The 24,613-nt window shown below is 41.4% G+C and overlaps 1 long non-coding RNA gene across 1 annotated transcript in view; it reads right to left on the bottom strand.

The window, feature by feature from the left end:
- Positions 1 to 21,829, bottom strand: part of LOC116357441 (uncharacterized) — a 70,436-nt gene extending 48,607 nt beyond the window's left edge. Inside the window, exon 1 of the long non-coding RNA XR_004205416.1 lies at positions 21,649 to 21,829. This is a non-coding gene — a long non-coding RNA (uncharacterized LOC116357441). The remainder of the gene's footprint in view (positions 1 to 21,648) is intronic.
- Positions 21,830 to 24,613: the final 2,784 nt, after the last annotated feature.

Genomic DNA, 24,613 nt, shown 5'->3' with positions numbered 1-24,613 from the left:
CCTTAATCACTTGCTGTCTCTCCCTCCAGTCTCCCCATCTCCTCTTGTCTCCCTCATGTCTTCATATCGACTCTTCAGGCTTCCCAATTTCAGGCCTCTGCCCTCTTTCAAGCATCTGGCCCTGTGTCTGGCCCTCAGTATCGTACCCCTTTTCTCCACATTATTTTCCTTCATATTTTTTTGGGGGGGGGCTGTGCATGCTTCCAGACACAGTGTTTTACCATTGCTAACTGGCTACCCTTGGCTACAAAACCGCTAGCATTATGGTGAAGACGAGCCTGGTGGGGTCATTCAAAACAATAATATGACCTGATTAGATACTGTAAACATAAAAAGTTTTGAAAACAAAGCTTGTCCCCAAAAAAAGTGGTCTTGAGACGCCTTTAGGGTAAGTGGGTGTTCTGTGACAGTGGATGATGGTGCTGGTAGATCAACGTTTAATTCATGGACTGGGGGTATGTTATATAGTATACAGTATCTTAAATGTATGCCTACATTCAGATATAGCTCTCTCTGTTCAATATCACTTACCCTTCCATTTCTTGACCAGTTGTCTGGGAAAGGGGATGTTGCTTCGATTTGCCAATTCAGAGGCAAGTTCTCTGCATTTGAGGCTACTAAGCCCATGAAAGTGGTATCTTGACATTCTTGTTTAGCAAGCTCAGGCTCCATGTCATCAGATTAAACCCTGTGTGCCTCTGCTACTCTATCATAGCCTCTCTTTCGCACAGGTTTGTCAACGTACCCCTTCAGTGTCATTCAGTCTATTTCTTCAACCCTCGCTGCTGTTTGAATGGACTTCATAGGCTGCTCTCTCAAGAACCTAGACCTCTGCTTGTTTTTATGTTTGTATTCACAGGGTATGATAATGTAATAATACAAAATATTGAGTTCATATGCATGACACATTGCAAAAAGACTATGCATATTATGCATAAAGCAAACCAAATGTAATAATACTTTGTATGGGATATGGTGGCCATTGGCAAGGCAAACATTATGAATATATTAGCCCATACAGCTACAAGGATGCACTTTCATGCTAGGTTTAGGGTCTCATATTGTAGTGTACAGAGACCCCAACTGATGTATAAAACAATCTTAAAACGATCTGCTTTGGTTTAGATACAAGCATCATTAATACTATAACACAATACATTCATTTCACTTTCTGGCATTAACTTGCTTACCACTTTTTCCATGTGGTTTCTTCCTTCACAGGCTCCATGAAATGATGACCTCTTCCTAAATATTTGGTCACGTGATTCATTTTGTGTATGGTTTTCTAGAAGAGGACTAACCCGTTTGGCTCAACTTACCCCACTCGCTCATATATACTGTCATACAGTTGATCTGAATTTACCCAGATGTGAAATGCAGCCCCATCCCTCCAAATGCTTTTCTGTCACATGACATGTTAACAATGAATAAACATGTATGGTTCACTTGCCTATAAAGTCAACACTATCCATCTGAGCTACACTTTACAAGTGTCAGGGAGCACAAGAAGGCTTTAGTGGTTAAGAACCTCAGACAACTGATAGTGCATCATCTCCCTCTCTAACATACTAAAAAGGGCTTTTATGTTTCTGCAATGAGTATAGTGCACCCCTCTTTGGGATGGCTGTCCTAGATTTAAGAGCTTGTCAGACACCACAAGCCCTCTATTTTTCCATAAACCCAGGGTTTTTATTTAGTATCTTGCGTTGGGGAATTCTTCACTCTGAAATGCTGAGGTGTATAATAAAACAACGGTCCACAACTGGGACTTGGTGCGAAATATGCCTTCATCTCACCCTTGTTGAAGCATCTTTTATGTGATGCTTTTTTTTTAGCGGTGCCTAGATGGAGTCCAAAAGGCATTACAATGAACTGAAATTAACCAGAGGATTTCCCTCCAATCACAGGTGACTAGAGTAATTGTCTTAATTCATCCACGTTTAATTCATGCCAAAAGAAAACTAACATTACAGTAGACCCTGGTTGATATTCCTTCAAATAAAGTGATCATGCTGAACAGACACCATGGTGTCTACTGTGAGGCACAGACACAATACCCAAGCTGCCTACTTCATACTATGCCGTGACAGGAGCCCAGCGAGGTCATGTGTTTATTAGGACAGAAAATGGAGATATGCAGTGATACGTGTAATATTGTGACTCTTGACAGGCAGAGGATGCATAATTCAGTGGTTTTAACTGGACCAGTCTCGTGGACGGAGAAAGGCGCTGTGCCGTTTCTTTAGTGACTCGGTCTCTTCATCACTTCTGGAGGCTGACATCTCTTTCACAGCAGCGTGATGGGAGAGAAGGAGAAAGCAAATGCCGTGCATACAGGTGAACCCACCAAGAGGAAGGCAGCCCTCTCATGAATACATGATTGTGACACACGGCGATCATTTGCATCGGTGTAAAAAGGGACGCATCAGCGCTTTGCCTTCCAAGATCTGGAGGTTGTTGTTTGTTTTACGCTGTCACTTCATTATTTCATTGTGAAAATGTTTTTTTATTAACAGTGGCATTCCAAAAGGTGTCGACTGCGATGCTCTGACTTGTCATGCCAATCACAGTCTTGTGAGCATACATCATAACAAAACGCTGAAACAGGTTTGTCCTTGCCTAATCTGGGCTACTAATTTTTGAGGTCATTATGCAAATCAATACTGTTTACAAACATGAAAGCCGCCATGCCGTTTTTGATCTGCAGCAGAAATAGCATTGATTATCATTAGCTAAAGCCTGGCTCGGCAGGTGTCATGTCAATAACAACCTGATCGATATGCACTAGTCTGAGGGGGATTGGAACAGCGGGACTTGTGTAGTTTTTGTTTTGTTTTTTGTATGCGGATTCTGAGGTGCCACGCATTCAAAGCCAAATCACATCATTAACTGGGCTTTGCAGATGGACTACGCCACTGAAATGTCAATCACATACCATCGGCAGTTTCTTTGAGCTTCTTATTGCTTCAAGATGATATGTCATTATTTTCAGAGAAAGGTTCTTGCTAGGCCCTTTCCCAAGAGTGATGAACAGAAACAGACACTGAGAAGAAATTAAGTGCAGGTTCTCTCTGTGCTTTCTCATCCTCAACTTAAAAAAACATGTGTTTCTTGTGCCTGGGGCATGTTACTATGAGAATCAAAGTATCTCAAAATTTAATGAAAACACCGGAAGAGAAATTTTACACATCACATTTAAATGTGTAATTTATTCCCTTTTCCTTTACTACAATGCAATCTCTGGTTTTCCCTGATGACTTCTGTTTAGCTGTTAATTTTTCTATTTATTTATTCATCCGTTTATTTGAAAATTCTTTCTCCGGCTCTCTGGCACATGACCCTTGCTCCATCAGCCTTCTCTTCTTGCAGAAATAGAGCATGGCCGCTCCCTCAAGAGTAAAGGATTGTGGGTCAGAGACAGAGTTTGCAGAGGGCACCGTGGAAACGCTGTGGGGGCGACTTGAACAACGCAGAAGTGTTCACCAGGCTATCACACTGTGATAGCGCTTGTTTCTGGGATCATGCATGCTTATGAATGTTAAGGAGGGTTGTTACGAAGGGCTCCAAAATTACCCCTGAAATCAAACATTGACCTTGTTGTGGTACTGGATCATATTCAGGAGATTAACATTATCTGCGTTGAGTGCTGCTTGACATTTTTAACCAGTGTTATACCAATGTTGACCAGTGTTCTACCAATGTTAATTAACCAGTGTTTACCAGTGTTCTACCAATGTATTTACTCTCCATATTCACTTACTTTTGAACAAGAAGACTAAATCACCATACACACAGTTGTGGCCAAAAGTTTTGAGAATGACACAAATATTAATTTCCACAAAGTTTGCTGCTTCAGTGTCTTTAGATATTTTTGACAGATGTTACTATGGAATACTGAAGTATAATTACTAGAATTTCATACGACACGTATGGCACATACATACACATAAAGGCCTTTATTGACAATTACTTGAAGTTGATGCAAAGAGTCAATATTTGCAGTGTTGCAGGTCTTCTTTTTCAAGACCTCTGCAATCTGCCCTGGCATGCTATCAATGAACTTCTGGGCCACATCCTGACTGACGACAGCCCATTCCTGCATAACCAATGCTTGGAGTTTGTCAGAATATGTGTGTTTTTGTTTGTCCACCTGCCTCTTGAGGATTGACCACAAGTTCTCAATGGGATTAAGGTCTGGGGAGTTTCCTGGCCATGGACCCAAAATATCGATGTTTTGTTCCCTGAGCCACTCAGTTATCACTTTTGCCTTATGGCAAGTTGCTCCATCATGCTGGAAAAGGCATTGTTCGTCACCAAACTGTTCCTGAATGGTTGGGAGAAGTTGCTTTCTGAGGATGTGTTGGTACCATTCTTTATTCATGGCTGTGTTCTTAGGCAAAATTGTGAGTGAGCCCACTCCCTTGACTGAGAAGCAACCCCACACATGAATGGTCTCGGGATGCTTTACTGTTGGCATGACAATGGACAGATGGTAGCGCTCACCTTGTCTTCTCACAAGCTATTTTCTGGATGCCTCAAACAATCGGAAAGGGGATTCATCAGAGAAAATGACTTTACCCCAGTCGTCAGCAGTCCAATCCCTGTACCTTTTGCAGAATATCAGTCTGTCCCTGATGTTTTTCCAGTAGAGAAGTGGCTTCTTTGCTGCCCTTCTTGACACCAGGCCATCCTCCAAAAGTCTTTGCCTCACTGTGCGTGCAGATGCACTCACACCTGCCTGCTGTCATTCCTGAGCAAGCTCTATACTGGTGGTGCCCCGATCCCGCAGCTGAATCAACTTTAGGAGACGGTCCTGGCGCATGCTGGACTTTCTTGGGCGCCCCAAAGCCTTCTTCACAACAATTGAACCGCTCTCTTTGAAGTTCTTGACGATCCGATAAATGGTTGATTTAGGTGCAATCTTACCGGCAGCAATATCCTTGCCTATGAAGCCCTTTTTGTGCAAAGCAATGATGACGGCACGTGTTTCCTTGCAGTTAACCATGATTGACAGAGGAAGAACAAGGATTCCAAGCATCACCCTCCTTTTGAAGCTTCCAGTCTGTTATTCAAACTCAATCAGCATGACAGAGTGATCTCCAGCCCTGTCCTCGTCAACACTCAAACCTGTGTTAACAAGAGAATCACTGACATGATGTCAGCTGGTCCTTTTGTGACAGTGCTGAAATGCAGTGGAAATGTTTTTGGGGGATTCGGTTCATTTGCATGGCAAAGAGGGAATTTAAAAAAAAAGTGCAATTCATCTGATCACTCTTCATAACATTCTGGAGTATATGCAAATTGCCATCTTACAAACTGAGGCAGCAGACTTTGTGAAAATTAATATTTGTGTAATTCTCAAAACATTTGGTCACAACTGTACAGTGTACATATACACCTGTTACAGCCTGTATGTACTTCTAAGACAGGTCTAAATAAGAATGTACAAGATACCGAAAAAATGCCTATTTGGCACCTCCAATAACTCACGTCCCAAGGATCCCAGATAGCACTAATATTACTGCCACACAGTGGTGTCTTCAACAGCTTTTAATTGTAACATTTTTTTTTAAATGACCTTTTCTTAACTGACTTGCCTAGTTAAATACAAATTCTTGTTTACAATGACAGCCTACCTGGGAACAGTGGATTCACTGCCTTGTTCAGGAGCAGAACAACAGATTTTTACCTTGTCAGCTCAGGGATTCAATCCAGCCACCTTCAATAATTCAATACAGCCACCTTTTCGGTTACTGGCCCAATGCTCTAACCACTAGGCTACCTGCTTTTTTTCAGTTGCTTGTACATTTTTATAAAGATATTTTTTGGAGGTACGTCCCAGCCGTAACGGGATTAAATGACGATAGTTGCTCAGTGAAACCTCATATTTGTTGAGTAATTAACTTATTGACATTATAACGCTCGCAGAGCTGTCTAATGGGAGTTTGAATCTGAGCTTCCTCGGCGTTAGAGAGGAGACACGTCATACTCATCGTCGACATCTCTAAAGCACAGATACTGGGGAAGGTGCTGCTCATAATCAGAAAGGGAGACATAGAACTGCAACAGCAGTTCACCGAGTGAGTTTACACTATTCCACGTCTTGTCTACTCTATGACCGATAGCTCTATACATTTCTTACCAAGTGGCTAAAAGGATAACAAACAAAGGAGTTATTTATTTAACCTTTATTTAACTAGGAAAGTCAGTTAAGTACAAATTCTTATTTACAAAGACGGCTGGGCCAATTGTGCACCGCCCTATGGGATTCCCAATCACGGCCGAGTGTGATACAGACCAGGATTGAACCCAGGTCTGTAGTGAAGCCTGTAGCACTGAGATGCAGTACCTTAGACAACTGCGCCACTCGGGAGCCCCTTTTCTGACAATATCAACACCCCTTCAGCTACTGTTGCACTACTGAGGCGTGAAAGTTGAGAAAACAAAAAAAGACTCAAACTTTTCTGTTAACTCAACCAAACACTGATCCAAGGAGTTCAGCTCCTTATCAGAGTGTGGGATAATTGTTGAAACAGGTCTGTGTTCTGGTCCTTAAAATCAACCTCCGCCTCTGTCTCCTTCTCACAAGTCTTTCAGACAACCTTGGTGTGATTTTTTGACAAAGCACGCTGCTTCTCAAGGTGCACTCCTGTGCTCTACATAAAAAAGGACAAAGACAGAGCCAGCGAGAAGATGGGAGAAGAAATAGATTTCTCCTCTAATTATGCGCTAAAAAGTGACTTTGTGGAAGATAAAGTTGGGTGACATAAGGGAAACATTGAGGGACACTCTCACTTTAGGAGGGTTTTCAAAGTGGGAAGCACAAATTGATGTTTGTGCAGAGTTATTGCCGCTAATTGGTACAAACTTAATGAATGCAGGGTGTTGTGTGGAGACAGATGCTTTGTGCAATGTGGCAGATTTCAGTGGCTGCGTGTCTCTCTCCTTCCTCGGCACATCAAGAAGGCGAGAACATTTGGCAGGTCACAGTATTATGCGAGGAGAAGGGGAAGCCCTAGAAGAGTAGAAAATGAAAAGTTGTGTGTGTTTATTTGTGTGCTAATTTATGTGTGGATGAATGTGTTTATGCGTGTGTGTGTGTGTCTGTTAACTCTTGAGCGCTTGTCTGTTTGAGCCATCCTCTTTTGTTTGGGCTTTCTTAGCTTGCCCACTCTGTGGCTCACAATTAGCGTGCAGGCCTCAGGGACCTAATTAACCAGTTCAATTAATAAATAATTTTCATTAAAATCCCATACAAGTCACCCTGACATTTGTCAGCTAGTCATGAGGTGTGTGTGTGTGTGTGTGTGTTTGTGTGGAGAGAAAGATGATTAGCTTGTTTGCTTATCCCCCAGGTGGCTGAGGCAGAGGCAGGGACTAGGGGGGACAACGGTGTGTGTGTGTGTGTGTGTGTGTGTGTGTGTGTGTGTGTGTGTGTGTGTGTGTGTGTGTGTGTGTGTGTGGAGGAGCGTAATAGAGAAAGGGAGAGAGGGCTTACTCCCAGAGCTGGACCCCACAGCAGAGGAGGGCTCCTGTGACCTTTTTATCGAGCGGCAGATCGATAACGCGTGAGTGGCCATCCCTTTGAGTCGCAGTCTAGGCCTGGGCTTAGAAGGCCGGTGGCCAGCAGTAACAAGGGCTGGGAGGGCAAGGAGTCCTGGGGGTGGAGGCAGGGAGGGGCATTAACTGCCTCATGTCATTGACTCATAATGATGTCTTTCTTTGATTTAAGAGGGGGTGGCTGTGGGGAAGCATTGGTGGCACCCCACTGGCCAGCACAGAACAGGACCCCTCTTTCCTTTGTCTGTCTGTGAAAGCATCGTCTTTCGTCTGTCATCACACTCGATGATGAAGGAGCAAAACAGACCCTTGCTATTTTCACATTAGAATCCCATTTAGTGAGAACATACTGAATCTTTCTGGTCCTATAATAGATGGAGATGTTTTTGTTGTTGTTGTTGGGCTGTAACATATATTCCCTTGTGGGCCTGACAGGACAGAAGCACTTGTTTAATTTGTAGCATAATCTCTGAACAGTGACATTACAGCATCTCCTTGTCACCGCAAAGTGCCACACTGATGGATCTGACTGTGTACCAGCGTTCATTAAGACACACACCAAGTAGCCTTCAAACCGACTCCATTAGAGGCTGTCCTCTGTTCTGCCGTAGAGGACGCACACCAGATCTTACTATCAAATGCTTTTTTTTTATGCATTTGTGCAGGGGCTTGAAAAGTGTTTTCTTTCTGAAATGCCAGTTAGGAGCCAATCACTGGATATCAAAGCGCCCGGGTACAGTACAAGACAACCCAACGATACAACAACCATGGGCTGTGTATTCAGACTGCCTTTCATGTTGGCCATGGTGGACTGATTCGACACCAAGAGCAAACGCAGTGCGCTAAGCGAGTTACCATCTGTCTGTGCATATTACGCTGAGGAATATGATAACAGTTTGGGGGTCAAATTAGGATGAATTTGCTATTATAAATGTGTAGTCTCGAGAACCAGAGAACCAGAGTCAAGCAGCCCACAGTGCTGTATGTATGGCTCGGTCATACTTTACTGGAAGTTAACGAAGTCATCTTTACACATTTCATTTCGCCACACTCAGATTCTCTTAGAAAACCCACGCAAGTTGATGCTTTCTCTAATGCAGCATGATGCATGTTGACGGACCAAAAAAAATGAAATTGTGTTTGCAAATAGCCTAATACACATTTCAAGATTGTGTGTGGGTTAAAATGTCTAATCCTAGGTCTGGTGTATTTCTCACTAGACTTGGTCCAAAGATACCACAGCGGATCGATAAGATGAAGTATGGAGAGTAAGAGAAAATGCCTCAAAGACTGACACAAAGATGGACGGACAGATGGATAGAAAAGGAGAAGAGGAAGAAGAAGAAGGACCACGTTTGTTGTTCCCAGTCAGGTTTGACTGAGGCCTGGCCTTTTCTTGGGTGACTCTACACTACAGGCCTTTACAAGCCCCCCTGAGAAAACTCAGCAAAACCCAACTGCCTCCGCTTTGAAGCAAAAAGGGGTTATTCTGTGAATATTCTGCGCTAGTGTTTGTGCGTCTTGATCACTCCGTTGGGTGATCTTTGGAGAGGAGGAACGCCGGGTGTCGATGTTGAGAAGAACTCCCAGTTGGAGAAAGAGAGAAAGAGAGAGAAAGAGAGAGAGAGAGAGAGAGAGAGAGAGAGAGCGAGAGAGAGAGAGAGAGAGAGAGAGAGAGAGAAAGAGGGTCTGTGCACTTGCGAGAGCGCTGGCAGCTAGAGTTCAGTACGGGGGCGTAAGTGTGTCAAGAAGAACGCTTTCCCCCCCATCCGCAGGCCCGGGGCCCTCTCCACAACATTAAAAAGCATAAACAGTCAATACTGAATGTAACTCGGAGTGAGCGTGAGAGCGCGCGTGCGCGAGAGAGAGAGAGTGTGAGGAATGCAAAGGTTTTTCAAGTGTTACACAACACAATGAGATCAGAGAGGCAGAAGCTTGGCTGTAGTGTATGGTTGGTTGTGATAGGAGGCGGGGGTGGTGGTGGGGGGGTCTTCCAAGTGAATCATTCATTGCGGGTGGTGAGCTGGGGATCAGGAGAGGTAAGAGAGGGATCAAGGAAATCTACACCTGGTGCAAGACGGGTCAGAGCAGCCTCAGACAAAAGGGAAAGAAAGAAAAGGAGAGGAAGAGTTTCTTCCGTTTAGAAAGAGGCCATCGCTCCATTATCCAGTGCACTCATCCAAACAAGAGCACATGAAGTATGTAAGAACATGTGGTGGTAGGCTGTCTATGGTAGGGGAGCGCACTGAAAGATGCCTTTCATGCCGATAAGAGCAAAAACACTGCTGATGCTATAAAATATCAAATGTACAGTACACATTTGAGACTTCCCGTTTGAGATGGCAAGGTTTGTTTATCTGTAACTCATTGTTCTTACTCATAACCGTTCTGTCTGGGAGGGATGAGAGTCTTTCACTAGCTCAGTCTCCCTTTTCCACTCCCTCTCACTCTGTCTCTCACAAGGATTTCATATGACTTCTCAGAAACATTTGCCACCTGGCTGACTTCAGAGTCTGTGATAAGTGGAAGTCGGCATGTCTCCCTCACGGTCTTTTTTAATCAAATCTTCAGTCACACCTCACATGAAGTGCAAACCAGCATTCAGACAAATTCAAATTCTGTCAGTGTCCGTGTCCGTGTCCGTGTCAGTGTCAGTGTCAGTGTCAGTGTCAGTGTCAGTGTCAGTGTCAGTGTCAGTGTCAGTGTCTGTGACTGTGTCTGTATCTGTGTCTGTATCTGTGTCTGACTATTTGAGTATTTGTTATTTAAATAGTTTTTTCTGTGTATTTGAATATTTTAAAATACACAGCCAAAAACAAGTACTTTTATTTGAGTATTTGAATGGTTATTTGTAGAAACCAAATAGTCAACCAAATTGTATTTGAATGTATTATACTATTTTCAAATACCCGTGTTAAATGTATGAGAGTGTATTTGAGTCAGTGTATTTGAGTATTTTCAAGTACTTTCCAAGTGTATTTCCAAATACATTCCAATATTAAACTACTTGTTTCTTCAAATAAAGGTTATCTGAATACTTGTTTAGAAATGTATTTAAAAGTAATTGAAATATCTGAAATAGTGTTTGAACCCAGGTCTGGAGTGTGTGTGTGTGTGTGTGTGTGTGTGTGTGTGTGTGTGTGTGCGTGCGTGCGTGCGTGTGTGCGTGCGTGTGTGTGTGTATAGAGTAAACGTTTTTGTATAGGGTGGAGTAACCCCCCGAAGAACAATGTCCATTTACTGACACAAAAAAAGCAAAGTTCAGTAAAAATTGGTATGTGGATGATGGTCATGTTCAGGTGAACGAACCATGTAGGGAAATAAGTGTCTACAGTTGACACTTTTTTAGTTATTTAATTAAATGTTGTTTTTAGAAAAGGGGTGTTTTTCCCAAGTACCGAGGGGGGGGGGCAGTTACCCCCAACACAATCAACTTACAATTTATATCTCTTAACAAGTGGATTATGGATCTATATATCCTTAGGCTCCCCTCATAGTAGATATATTAAAAGTTAATAGATCTGACTTAATTTGATTATCTATATAACTTGTTCAAAATGAAGAAATGTTTTATCAACATACCTCAGAATCGTTTTGTTAGAGTGACCTAAACAATTTAGGTGTGACAGATAACATTTTTAGTTGAGCAATGGTAGTGTCAGCCAGGGAAAGTTTTGGGGAAAAATGTGTGGCGTCATGTGGTTTCCGTGAGAATTTACTGTGCCAATAAACAGTTGATTCAGTTCACTTCAATTAGGTTAAGATACTGTTTTTTTAAACCACATTTGTAAGTACATACAGTTGAAGTCGGAAGTTTACATACACTTAGGTTGGAGTCATTAAAACTCGTTTTTCAACCACTCCACACATTTCTTGTTAACAAACTGTAGTTTTGGCAAGTTGGTTAGGACATCTACTTTGTGCATGACACAAGTAATTTTTCCAACAATTGTTTACAGACAGATTATTTCACTTATAATGTGAAATATGTAACCTGTATCACAATTCCAGTGGGTCAGAAGTTTACATACACTAAGTTGACTGTGCCTTTAACAGCTTGGAAAATTACAGAAAATGATGTCATGGCTCTAGAAGCTTCTGATAGGCTAAATGACATCATTTGAGTCAATTGGAGGTGTACCTGTGGATGTATTTCAAGACCTACCTTCAAACTCAGTGCCTCTTTGCTTGACATAATGGGAAAATCAAAAGAAAATTGTAGACCTCCACAAGACTGGTTCATCCTATAGTACGCAAGTATAAACACCATGGGACCACGCAGCCGTCATACCGCTCGGAAGGAGACACGTTCTGTCTCCTAGAGATTAACGTACTTTGGTGCGAAAAATGCAAATCAATCCCAGAACAACAGCAAAGGACCTTGTGAAGATGCTGGAGGAAGCAGGTACAAAAGTATCTATATACATAGTAAAACGAGTCCTATATCGACATAACCTGAAAGGCTGCTCAGCAAGGAAGAACCCACTGCCCCAAAACCACCATAAAAAAGCCAGACAACGATTTGCAACTGCACATGGGGACAAAGATTGTACTATTTGGAGAAATGTCCTCTGGTCTGATGAAACAAACATAGAACTGTTTGGCCATAATGACCATCGTTATGTTTGGAGGAAAAACGGGGATGATTGAAAGCCGAAGAACACCATCCCAACCGTGAAGCACGGGGGTGGCATTATCATGTTGTGGGGGTGCTTTGCAGCAAGAGGGACTGGTGAACTTCACAAAATAAATGGCATTATGAGGTAGGACAATTATGTGGATATATTGAAGCAACATCTCAAGACATCAGTCAGGAAGTTAAAGCTTGGTCGCAAATGGGTCTTCCAAATGGACAATGACCCCAAGCATACTTCCAAAGTTGTGACAAAATGGCTTAAGGGCAACAAAGTCAAGGTATTGGAGTGTCCATCACAAAGCCCTGACCTGATCACATAGATAATTTGTGGGCAGAATTGAAAAAGCGTGTGCGAGCAAGGAGGCCTACAAACCTTACACCGTTACACCAGCCCTGTCAGGAGGAATGGGACAATATTCACCCAACTTATTGTGGGAAGCATGTGGAAGGCTACCCAAAACATTTGACCCAAGTTAAAGAATTTAAAGGCAATGCTACCAAATACTAATTAAGTGTATGTAAACTTCTGACCCACTGGGAATGTGATGAAAGAAATAAAAGCTGAAATAAATGATTCTCTCTACTATTTTTCTGACATTTCACATTCTTAAAATGAGGTGGTGATCCTAACTGACCTAAGACGGGGACTTTTTACTGGTATATATTGTCAGGAATTGTGAAAAACTGCGTTTAAATGTATTTGGCTAAGGTGAATGTAAAGATCCAACTGTATTTCTACCACCGAAAATTGCTCATACTGAGGTTGCACCTGAGTGTATCAGAGCAACTTTTCTCAAATAATTGAGCTGGTTGTTTACAATGCTAGGCATCAACAAATAAACATGCACTTCCTGCTACCTACAGATTCAAGGTTCCCAATCCTTTATCAAGTTTTATAAGCAATCATAAACTCATGTTTTCTTCAACAAACAATGCTTTCTAAGAACAAGGACACTCTGACTGCATACTGTTTTCCTTGAATACAGGCTCAGACTCTTTAAGGGCAAACACAAATTGCTCACATACAGTTAATTTGAGCCATTTTACTGCCAGTACAGGCTCAGACTCATTTGGAGGAGGCAACAATATCAGTGTGAATTTGATTTCCACTCCCCAGAATAGGCCATTTCCTTTTGTTGTCAAACAGAATGACTAAACATGCTCATTCACATGCTCCCATGGTAGAGCGTTATTAATTTATTACTTTGGAGTTATCGGTGCTTTCACACACACGCCTGCCTAGATGAATGACAATGTTAAATTTTGTTTGAATATGGCTGATATGAATTATGTAACCAGAGACTGACAGCTTTGTTGCGTTCCCATAGCCCTCGCTCTCCTCCGGGATAATAGGCTATACAGTAGATAATGCACAGTAGGTCTAATTGTATGACTATATAGAAAATATATGGGGAAAATTATCCTCTGAGAATAAAAGCAGTAAGCGCCAATATGGAAGAGTTTAGTTGAGTCGTGAGGCCTCTGGTGAAAACTACGTCACTGTAATGTTCTGGCAACACTGGGAGAAGGTTAGGGCGGCGAGAATAATCTGCCACCAATTTGACACTGGAAAGTGGGGCACTTCATTCCATCAGGGTTCAGCTCTGATGTTCGTGATGAAGCCTCAGAAGACTGGTTTAAGAGAAAAAATGAAATAAATAAAAATGAAAGAAGTCCAAAAACATTGATGGCAGTGGTGGTGGTATCAGATGTTGATCGTCGTGGCGAAGGGCTGCCTTTGATAGGCTTGAGAAAAGTGGCAGGACGGTTTTTCCCCAAGTGCTACTCCTCGAGACGGGTAGCATTGAAAAAAAACTGTCAGCGCTGACTGATTGGTCTGAAAAGACTGTCAAATGTCAAGGAGTTATCAAACGGGCAGAAATGTGTTCTTTTAGAAAGATGCCGGGAGAACGAAAAGCATAACCTTTCAGTGGGGGAGTGGAAGTCACTCTTTCTCCATCATGTGCGGCCCTCTAGAATAGATAAGAAAAAACACGTCCTTTTTACCAGGCGTACACTTTCACCGCTAATTGAAATCTACGGCTGTTGACATAGACTGTTGAGATTATTCGCTTGAGATGATTAAATCCATTTGGACAAAAATCCACACCATGGAATGCTTCCAAATTATAAAGACACTTGGATTCACTGCCTGGCTACAAAAAAAAGACTCACCACAAAAGAAAGAAACGCATGCATTTTGCAATAGAAGGGATACACCAGACATTTTACTTAAATTGCCAAGTAAGAGTAAGTTATTACAGAGTATGTTCTCAGAAAGTTCTCAGACTTTTCTTAATGTTACAACAGCAGTCTATGTGTATGTAAAATGTATCAAATGTATCAGTCAAAAGTTAGGACACGCCAACCAATTTTTTACTATTTTCTACTTTGTACAATAATAGTGAAGACATCAAAACTATGAAATAACGCATATGGAATCAAGTAGTAACAAAAAAAGTGTTAAACAAATCAAATGTATTTTATATAGTAGATTCTTCGAAGTAGCCACCCTTTTCCTTGATGACAGCTTTGCACACTCTTGGCATTCTCTCAACCAGCTTCAACTGGAATGATTTTCCAACAGTCTTTAAGGAGTTCCCACATATGCTGAGGTCAGGTGATTGTGGAGTCCAGGTCATCTTATGCAGCACTCCATTACTTTCCTTCTTGGTCAAATATCCCTTACACAGCCTGGAGTTGTGTTTTATGTCATTGTTCTGTTGAACAACAAGTGATTGTCCCACTAAGCGCAAACCAGATGGGATGGCGTATCGCTGCAGAATGCTGTGGTGGCCATGTTGGTTAAATGTGAATTCTAACTCAGTCACTGACAGTGTCACCAGCAAGGCACCCCCACACCATCACAGCTCCTCCGCCAGGCTTCACGGTGGGAACCACACATGCAGAGATCCCCTATTCTGCTTCTCATAAAGACACAGCGGTTGGAACCAAAACTCTCAAATTTGGACTCATCAGACCAAAGGACAGATTTCCACTGGTCTAATGTCCATTGCTCATGTTTCTTAGCCCAAGCAAGTCTCTTCTTATTATTGGTGTCCTTTAGTGGTGATTTCTTTGCAGCAATGCAACCATGAAGGCCTGATTCACGTAGTCTCCTCTGAACAGTTGATGTTGAGATGTGTCTGTTACTTGAACTCCGTGAAGCATTTATTTGGGCTGCAATTTAAGGTGCAGTTAACTCTAATGAACTTATCCTCTACAGCAGAGGTAACTCTGGATCTTCCTTTTCTGTGACGGCCCTCATGAGAGCCAGTTTCATCATAGTGAATGATCGTTTTTACAATTGCAATTGAAGAAACTTTGACATTTGAAGGTAGAAGTTTTCCGGATTGACTGACTGTCATGCCTGCTCCCGCTCTTCCTTCCTCTGGCGCTCGAGGGCGCCAGATTCCCGTACATTACGCACTCAAGCCACCTTCAGTATTTCCCCGCCTTCCCCGCCTTTCCCCGTCACACACATCAGCTCTCATTGGACTCACGTGGAATCAATTACTTGTGTAATTTCCTTCCCTATATCTGTCTGTTTCCTAGCTCTGTTCCCTGCTTCGGGATTGTTTGTCATATGTCCTTGTTTTTTCCCGTGTGCTGACGCTGTTCCTGTCATGTTCTATGTCTGTTCCTGAATAAATGTTTGACTCCCCGTACCTGCTTCTCCTGTCCGGAATCAGTCCTTACACTGACCTTCATGTCTTAAAGTAATGATGGACTCTTGTTTCTTTTTGCTTATTATTTATTATTTATCTTGCAATAAATTCTACAAATTAACTTTTAACAAGGCACAACACTTAAAATGAAATGCATTCCAGGTGACTACCTCATGAAGCTGGTTGAGATAATGCCAAGTGTGCAAAGCTGTCATGAAGGCAAAGGGTGGCCACTTTGAACAATCTCAAGTATAAAATATACACTATCGTTCAAAAGTTTGGGGTCACTTAGAAATGTCCTTGTTTTTGAAAGAAAAGCAAATTTTTTGTCCATTAAAATAACATCAAATTGATCAGAAATACAGTGTCGACATTGTTAATGTTGTAAATGACTATTGTGGATGGAAACAGCAGATTTTGTATGGAATATCTACATAGGTGTACAGAGGCCCATTATCAGCAACCATCACTCCTGTGTTCCAATGCCATGTTGTGTCTTCAAGTCCTAAACTGGCAGCTTCATTAAATAGTACCCGGAAAAAACCAGTCTCAACGACAACAGTGAAGAGGAAACTCCAGTTGAGGAGTTATGAGGCGTCTGTTTCTCAAACTAGACACTCTAATGTACATGTCCTCTTGCTCAGTGGTGCACCAGGGCCTCCCACTCCTCTTCTATTCTGGTTAGAGCCAGTTTACGCTATTCTGTGAAGGGAGTAGTAAACTGCTAATTTCTCACATGGAATAACCTTAATTTCTCAGAACAAGAATAGACTTTCAGAAGAAAGGTCTTGTTTCTGGCCATTTTGAGCCTGTTATCGAACCCACAAATGCTGATGCTCCAGATACTCAACTAGTCTAAAGAAGGCCAGTTTTATTGCTTCTTTAATCAGGATGACAGTTTTCAGCTGTGCTAACATAATTGCAAAAGGGTTTTCTAATGATCAATTAGCCTTTAAAATGATAAACTTGGATTAGCTAACACAATGTGCCATTGAAACACAGGAGTGATGGTTGCTGACAATGGGCCTCTGTATGCCTATGTAGATATTTCATGAAAATATCAGCCGTTTCCTGCTACAATAGTCATTTACAACATGAACAATGTCTCCACTGTATTTCTGATCAATTTGATGTTAATTTAATGGACAAAAAATGTGCTTTTCTTTCAAAAACAAGGAAATGTCTAAGTGACCCTAACATTTTGAACAGTAGTGTATTTCAATTTGTTTAACACTTTTTTGGTTACTAAATTATTCCATGTGTTATTTCATAGTTTTGATGTCTTCACTATTATTCTATAATGTAGAAAATAGTAAAAATAAAGAAAAACCCTTGAATGTGTCCAAACCTATCAACATACCTGTAAAAAAAACTCAAATGTAAAACAAATGTATTTTGGGAGGGGAGTTGGTGGATGGGCCAATAATAAAACATGAAATAAACACAAAAATGGCAGTCTAAATACTGTACATTGTACAATTGGCAAAGAGGGGTGTTAGTTATGCCGTCCCTGCCCCACCTCCTCCCCTCTCGTCACATGGTTCTCCTCACCACTGAAGGGGCTCAAGGTCCCCCCCCCCCCCCCGTCACATGTCTGACACTACAAAGTAGCTCCCACATTATGCTTGCATGTACAACACCCCATCTGCCTGGACTGGCTGAAAGGAAGAACTTGTTCACAACTAAATCCCCAGCAAACGCTGATGTTGCTTGGACTCCTCTCATACAGAACGCTTGTAAAGCATGGGGAAATGTGATGATGTGGCTCAGCAGCACTGACAAGACTAAACAGCAGCAATCATGACACAGTCCTTGGCTACCATGGGGTGATTCCATGCCAGTGTGGGCCGAAAATAATTTTGCTATCTCAGATTGTTCTGTCAATTCTCACATAGAAACTTAATTGTGAGGAAGTATGTTTGACTAGCTTTTAAAACCTTTAAGGATCCACCCCTTTTTTTTAAAATTTTGCCTAAAATGACATACCCAAATCTAACTGCATGTACTCAAAAGAATAGATCTGATAAAATATAATACAATGAAAAAAACAACTGTTCTTTTGTATTGTTTTTGAACCATCGTCTTTGAAATGCAAGAGAAATTATTCCAGTCCAGGTGCAATTTTGATTTTGACCACTAGATGGCAGCAGATGTGCAACGTTTTAGACTGATCTAATGAACCATTACATTTCTGTTCAAAATGTTGTATCAAGACTGCCCAAATGTGCCTAATTTGTTTATTAATAACTTTTCATGTTCAAAATTGTGCACTCCCCTCAAACAATAGCATGGTATTATTTCACTGTAATAGCTACTGTAAATTGGACAGTGTAGTTAGATTAACAAGAATTTAAGCTTTCTGCCAATATCACATATGTCTATGTCCTGGGAAATGTTCTTGTTACTTACAACCTCATAATAATCGCATTAGCCTACGTTAGCTCAACCGTCCCGTGGATGGGACACCGATCCCGAAGTTAACATTTGTATCACAATTGTTCTTTTTTTATCGTGATGAAAGTGGCCATTTCCGGCCTGTTTAGACCAAAACATGCCTTCTGTAAGACCCTATGATCCGTGAACCGTACATAATTCAGACAACATCTTGGTGTCATTATACTTCTTATAATGTCTTCTAAAATATGGAGTATGTCTAGATTCTGAAATAAAAAAATCACATAAATGTATAAAAATACAACGGGGAAAAATATGTTTAAAGATTCTCCGCAAACACGAAACACCATTGGTGACACCAAGATAAGACTCAATAACTGTCAGAAAAGCAAAGAAACCTTTTAACCCGTCAAAACTTGAACCCAGACAGCTGTCAGTAACGGGTCTGCCTGGATCATTTCATCACGGATAAGTCATGTCAGATCAATTTCAAGTCTAGTTTAGCTGTTACGCTAACCAGGTGTTAGCAACAACACTAAGCTAGCCAACATTTGCTAGCTAGATAGCTTGTAGTCTAGCAACTAGCATGTGTCGCGTGAGTTTCAAGTTTTGGGGAAGCTATTTTTCATCATAAAAAGGAACCTTTATACCAAATGTATGCATACCTCTATCATCGCATTTGCAGACAAATGCAAGCCTACTATTCCTAATGTTATGAGTAGATTGAATGGTGATAACTTAAACTACCAATGAAAAAAATATTTAAAAAGGGAACTCCCTCTGCTGGTTATATGCTGAATATGCAATCCTAAAGGAGAGCTGTGATTGGTTAATAAATGTACCATAGAGCCCACTCTGGAAATTTGACATTTTTGAAGAGTATATTGAATACAAACGATATATGAAAAAAAAATAGCTAAATCAAAAAGGGTACTTTTGAGATATTCATATCAATATGTTTAATGTAGAATAAATTCATTGGAAAATGTGCATTTCAGAATCCAGACATACTCCATAATTTAGATCACACTATAAGAAGTATAATTACAGTGGGGCAAAAAACATATTTAGTCAGCCACCAATTGTGCAAGTTCTCCCACTTAAAAAATGAGAGAGGCCTGTAATTTTCATCATAGGTACACTTCAACTATGACAGACAAAATTAGATTTTTTTTTAATAGAAAATCACATTGTAGGATTTTTTATGAATTCTTTTTGCAAATTATGGTGGAAAATAAGTATTTGGTCACCTACAAACAAGCAAGATTTCTGTCTCTCACAGATGTGTAACTTCTTCTTTAAGAACTCGTTACCTGTATTAATAATCTTCCACACCAATCTCGACAAACCATTTCTGCATGGACCTAGCTTTGTGCATGAGGGCATTGTGATGCTGAAACAAGAAAGGGCCTTCCCCAAACTGTTGCCACAAAGATGGAAGCACAGAGTCCTCAAGAATGTCATTGTATGCTGTAGCGTTAAGATTTCCTTTCACGGAACTAAGGGGCCTAGCCCGAACCATGATAAACAGCCCCAGACCATTATTCCTCCTCCACCACCTATGCATTGGGGCAGGTAGCGTCCTGCTGATATCCAGATGACGAAGCGTGATTTATCACTCCAGAGAACGTGTTTCTACTGAGATGCAATATTATGTAATGTGCTTATTATGAGAATGCCAGTTGCATTTGTATAATTTGCCAGTTTTGGTGTTACATGTTGCCGTGCCTGTTGGTATCTTCCAGGGAGTGTCCTCGGGCATGAGCCTGTTTTAGGTGACAATTCAGTTCTGGTTTTGAATTCAAGTGGGGATCGAGCCAGGTACACATTCAACCTGTAATACCTATGGAAGCTACGGGGTTCACCTGCTTGAGGCTCAGCTAGTTTTGTTGTTTTGTAATGAAGGCAAGTAAGTATTTTGTCTAGGTGTATTTCTCATCGTCTTTATCACCTACTGTACTTGAGCATTGTAAATAAATATGGACACGTATGCACCTGAACCTTCGGCCTCCTGCTGAATCTCTGCCCCTGACAACATTACAATGCATGGCTGGCTGTCTTTGGATGACTTTCTCCATCTTATTGATGCCAAGTATATAGGCTATTGAGCAATCATGTTATGCTTGCTGTTATGGCCCTCGATTCAATAAACTCTTTGACCATTGATTATTTCTTAGTAGGCCTATGGGTAAAGCGGGTGCCATCATGTTCCTAGGAACTAGTCTTATATTTCTGTTTCCTAGTAACAGCTTTACATCCCGTATCAAAGTATTAAGCAGTCTCTTATTCAGAACAAGGCCATTCTGAGGCTATAGCTCATATCTACAAAACAAGGTGAGTGTAGGCTGAACTGAAATCAGTCAAGTAAATCAATATAGCACATTCTTTATAACGAACAGCGTAAACATCATCCATTCCTATAAGCAACTCTTTCTGAGCTCCGTTTGTGTCCCGTTGAGAGAGCTATTGAGCAGAACAATACTACAAGAACAACGGGCGGAAAATATCAAGTCTGCCTGACGACTGCCTGTCTTAAATTTAATCTAATTTGGTCTTTATTGAGAAATGGGTAAGAGCAGTGTTTTATTCAGGCCTATGTGTGTTTTCCCTCCTATGCTCCTTCCTTTGTTGCTTTTCCTCAGCTGCTTCTGACAAAAGACAGCCAGCCTGCCAAGCCCGGTGCTGCTCTGGGACGAACCTGTCAATCACTCCTGACGGCACCCTGACAACATGTACGTTAAAAATTCAAACGCGACTCAAAGCCGGTGCGTGACAGCCGAGCCTTTGAAAGTGGCTGCAGCGCTCTGCGACTGCCAGAGGAGTACGAGTGGAAAGCAAACTAAGGAAACAACACTGCGGAGGAGAAAAGAGATAAAGGGAGAGAGAGAGAGAGATAGTGAGAGAAAACAAAAGTTAAAAGCACAAGAAGAGGAATGTGGGTCTTGATGGTGGGAATAGGCATTGGATTCTCCCTCGTCGTCCCATTGCTTTCTTAATTTGTTTGAAAGTCCCTAGTGAGTGAGTGGAGCAGTGTGTTTTCCAGGGATTGTGTTGAGGACCTCTATCAGCTTTAGTCCAGGGATGGGGAGCGCTGCTCTTAACTCCTCTGAGACCTCTTTCTCGCATGTAGTCAGGCATCCTGTGCATCTCATTACCATATCCACAGACACAAACCAACTGCACACACTAATGTAATGACAATTGCTTTACCCCATCTTACCATCTTAAGGCACGAGCCGACAATTGATTCCCACCGGCACATACAACAACCATTTTAATGTGCCTTTTTGTTACAGAAGAGACTATACAAGAGAGTATGTGAGTTTGCAATTAATCAAATCAAATTTTTATTTGCCACATGCTTTGTAAACAGTGCAAATGCTTACTTACAGGTCCTTTTCCAACAATGCAGGGAGCATCCTGAGGGAACATGGATGACTTAATTCAGATACATCATGTGGTCCTCAATGATGTAACGACAAGAGTATTCTTGCTAGCCAGCTATTCCATATCCAGAATTTTGACTGAATGCATATGGCACACAGTACATATGGCGTGCTATGAGCACAGATAAACTGGCTAAAGGACATACTTTTGAATGATGAATTGGCCATACTGGTGCTTTTGCACATGTGAGAAAATGAAGCAAAATGAATGGAGTAAACGGTCAACAGCACAAAGGCCTGGACAGAGCCCCTCTCCATGGGAGAACTGCCATCTCTGCAGTCCTGCAGGTTTTCCACAGATCTCTCAATCAGCATCCACATTCACAGTTCAAAAACACACTGAGCTGCATACTGGTACAAAGCCAACCACCCATTGTTGTAGGGTTGACTGTGTGTTTGTGTGTGTGTGTGTGTGTCCTCCAAATTTATTGGCACCCTTAATAAAGACAAGAAACAAAATACTGTATAAAATAAATGACACAAATACTGAGCTACGGTGAGCTCCAAAAGTATTGGGACAGTGACAAATGTTTCGTCGTTTTATCTCTCTACTCCATCACTTTGGATTTCAGCTTTAGTTTGATGGTATTTTTTATCCATATTGGGTGAACAGTTTAGAAATTATAGCACTTTTTTTTTTACATAGTTCCTTCATTTTAAGGAGACCAAAAGTATTGGGACAAATTCACTTATACAGTGCATTGGAAAAGTATTCAGACCCTTTGCCTTTTTTTGTTACATTACAGCCTTATTCTAAAATGGATTAAATACATGTTTTTATTCATCAATCTACACACAATACCCCATAATGACAAAGTAAAAACTGTTTTTTTGAAATGCTAGCAAATTTATAAAAAATAAAAACCAGAAATACCTTATTTACATAAGTATTCAGACCCTTTGCTATGAGACTCTAAATTGAGCTCAGATTCATCCTGTTTCCATTGACCATCCTTGAGATGTTTATACAACTTGATTGGAGTCCACCTGTGGTAAATTCAATTGATTGGACATGATTTGGAAAGGCACACACCTGTCTATATAAGGTCCCACAGTTGACAGTGCCAGGAGGTTGAGTGAATTGTCCGTAGAGCTCAGAGATAGGATTGTGTCAAGGCACAGATCTGAGGAAGGGTACCAAAAAAAGTAGTGTAGCATTGAAGGTCCCCAAGAACACAGCGGCCTCTTAAATGGAAGAAGTTTGGAGCCACCAAAACTCTTCCTAGAGCTGGCCGCCCGGCCAAACTAAGACAGAGCTCCAGAGTTCCTCTTTGGAGATGAGATAACCTTCCAGAAGGACAACCATCTCTGCAGTACTCCACCAATCATGCCTTTATGGTAGACTGGCCAGACAGAAAACCCTCCTCAGTAAAAGGCACATGACAGCCCACTTGGAGTTTGCCAAAAGGCACCTAAAGGACTCTCAGATCATGAGAAACAAGGTTATCTGGTCTGATGAAACAATATTTAACTCTTTGGTCTAAATGCCAAGCGTCATGTTTGGAGGAAACCAGGCACCACTCATCACTTGGCCAGTACCATCCCTACGGTGAAGCATGGTGGTGGCAGCATCATGCTGTGGGGATGTTCTTCAGCGGCAGGGACTGGGAGACTAGTCAGGATCGAGGGCAAGATGAACGATGCAAAATACAGAGAGATCCTTAATGAAAACCTGCTCCAGAGTGCTTAGGACCTCAGACTGGGACAAAGGTTTACCTTTCAACAGGACAACGACCCTAAGCACACAGCCAAGGCAATGCAGGAGTGGCTTTGGGACAAGTCTCTGAATGTCCTTGAGTGGCCTAGCCAGAGTCCGGACTTGAACCTGATCAAACATCTCTGGAGAGACCTGAAAATAGCTGTGCAGCGACAGTCCCCATCCAACTTGACAGAGCTTGAAAGGATCTGCAGAGATGAATGGAAGAAAGTCCCCAAATGCAGATGTGCCAAGCTTTTAGCATCATACCTAAGAAGACTCGAGGCTGTAATCGTTGCCAAACGTGCTTCAACAAAGTAATGACTAAAGGGTATGAATACTTATGTAAATGTTTTATTTTTTATCAATTTGCACCAAAAAAACAACAACTGTTTTTGCTTTATCATTATAGGCTATTGTGTGTAGATGGATGAGAGAGAATTTTTTTAAAAATATATTTTAGAATAAGGCTGTAACGTAACAAAATGTGGAAAAATTCAAGGCGTCTGAATATTTTCCGAATGCACTGTATGTGTGTTAATGTAATCAAAAGTTTAGTATTTGTCCCATATTCCTAGAACGCAATGACTCAACAAACAATAAAGGTTAATGATGCTGTTGACCTTAAAGGCCCAGTGCAGTCAAAAACGTGGTTTCCTGTGTTTTATATACAGTTTAGGTCGGAAGTTTACATACACTTAGATTGGAGTCATTAAAACTCACTTTTTAACCACGCCACAAATTTCTTGTTAACAAACTATAGTTTTGGCAAGTCAGTTAGGACATCTACTTTGTGCACGACACAAGTAATTTTTCCAACAATTGTTTACAGACATATTATTTCACTTGTACTCCACTGTACCACAATTCCAGTGGGTCAGAAGTGTACATACACTAAGTTGACTGTGCCTTTAAACAGCTTGGAAAATTCCAGAAAAGGATGTCATGGCTTTAGAAGCTTCTGATGGGCTAATTGACATAATTTGAGTCAATTGGATGTGTACCTGTGGATGTATTTCAAGGCCTACCTTCAAACTCAGTGCCTCTTTGCTTGACATCAAAAGAAATCAGCCAAGACCTCAGAAAAACATTGAAGACCTCCACAAGTCTGGTTCATCCTTGGGAGCAATTTCCAAACGCCTGAAGGTACCACGTTCATCTGTACAAACAATAGTACGCAAGTATAAACACCATGGGACCACGCAGCCGTCAT

Source organism: Oncorhynchus kisutch, linkage group LG25 (assembly GCF_002021735.2).
Source record: "Oncorhynchus kisutch isolate 150728-3 linkage group LG25, Okis_V2, whole genome shotgun sequence".
Classification (NCBI taxonomy): domain Eukaryota; kingdom Metazoa; phylum Chordata; class Actinopteri; order Salmoniformes; family Salmonidae; genus Oncorhynchus; species Oncorhynchus kisutch.
This window is presented reverse-complemented; position numbering and strand designations above follow the sequence as displayed.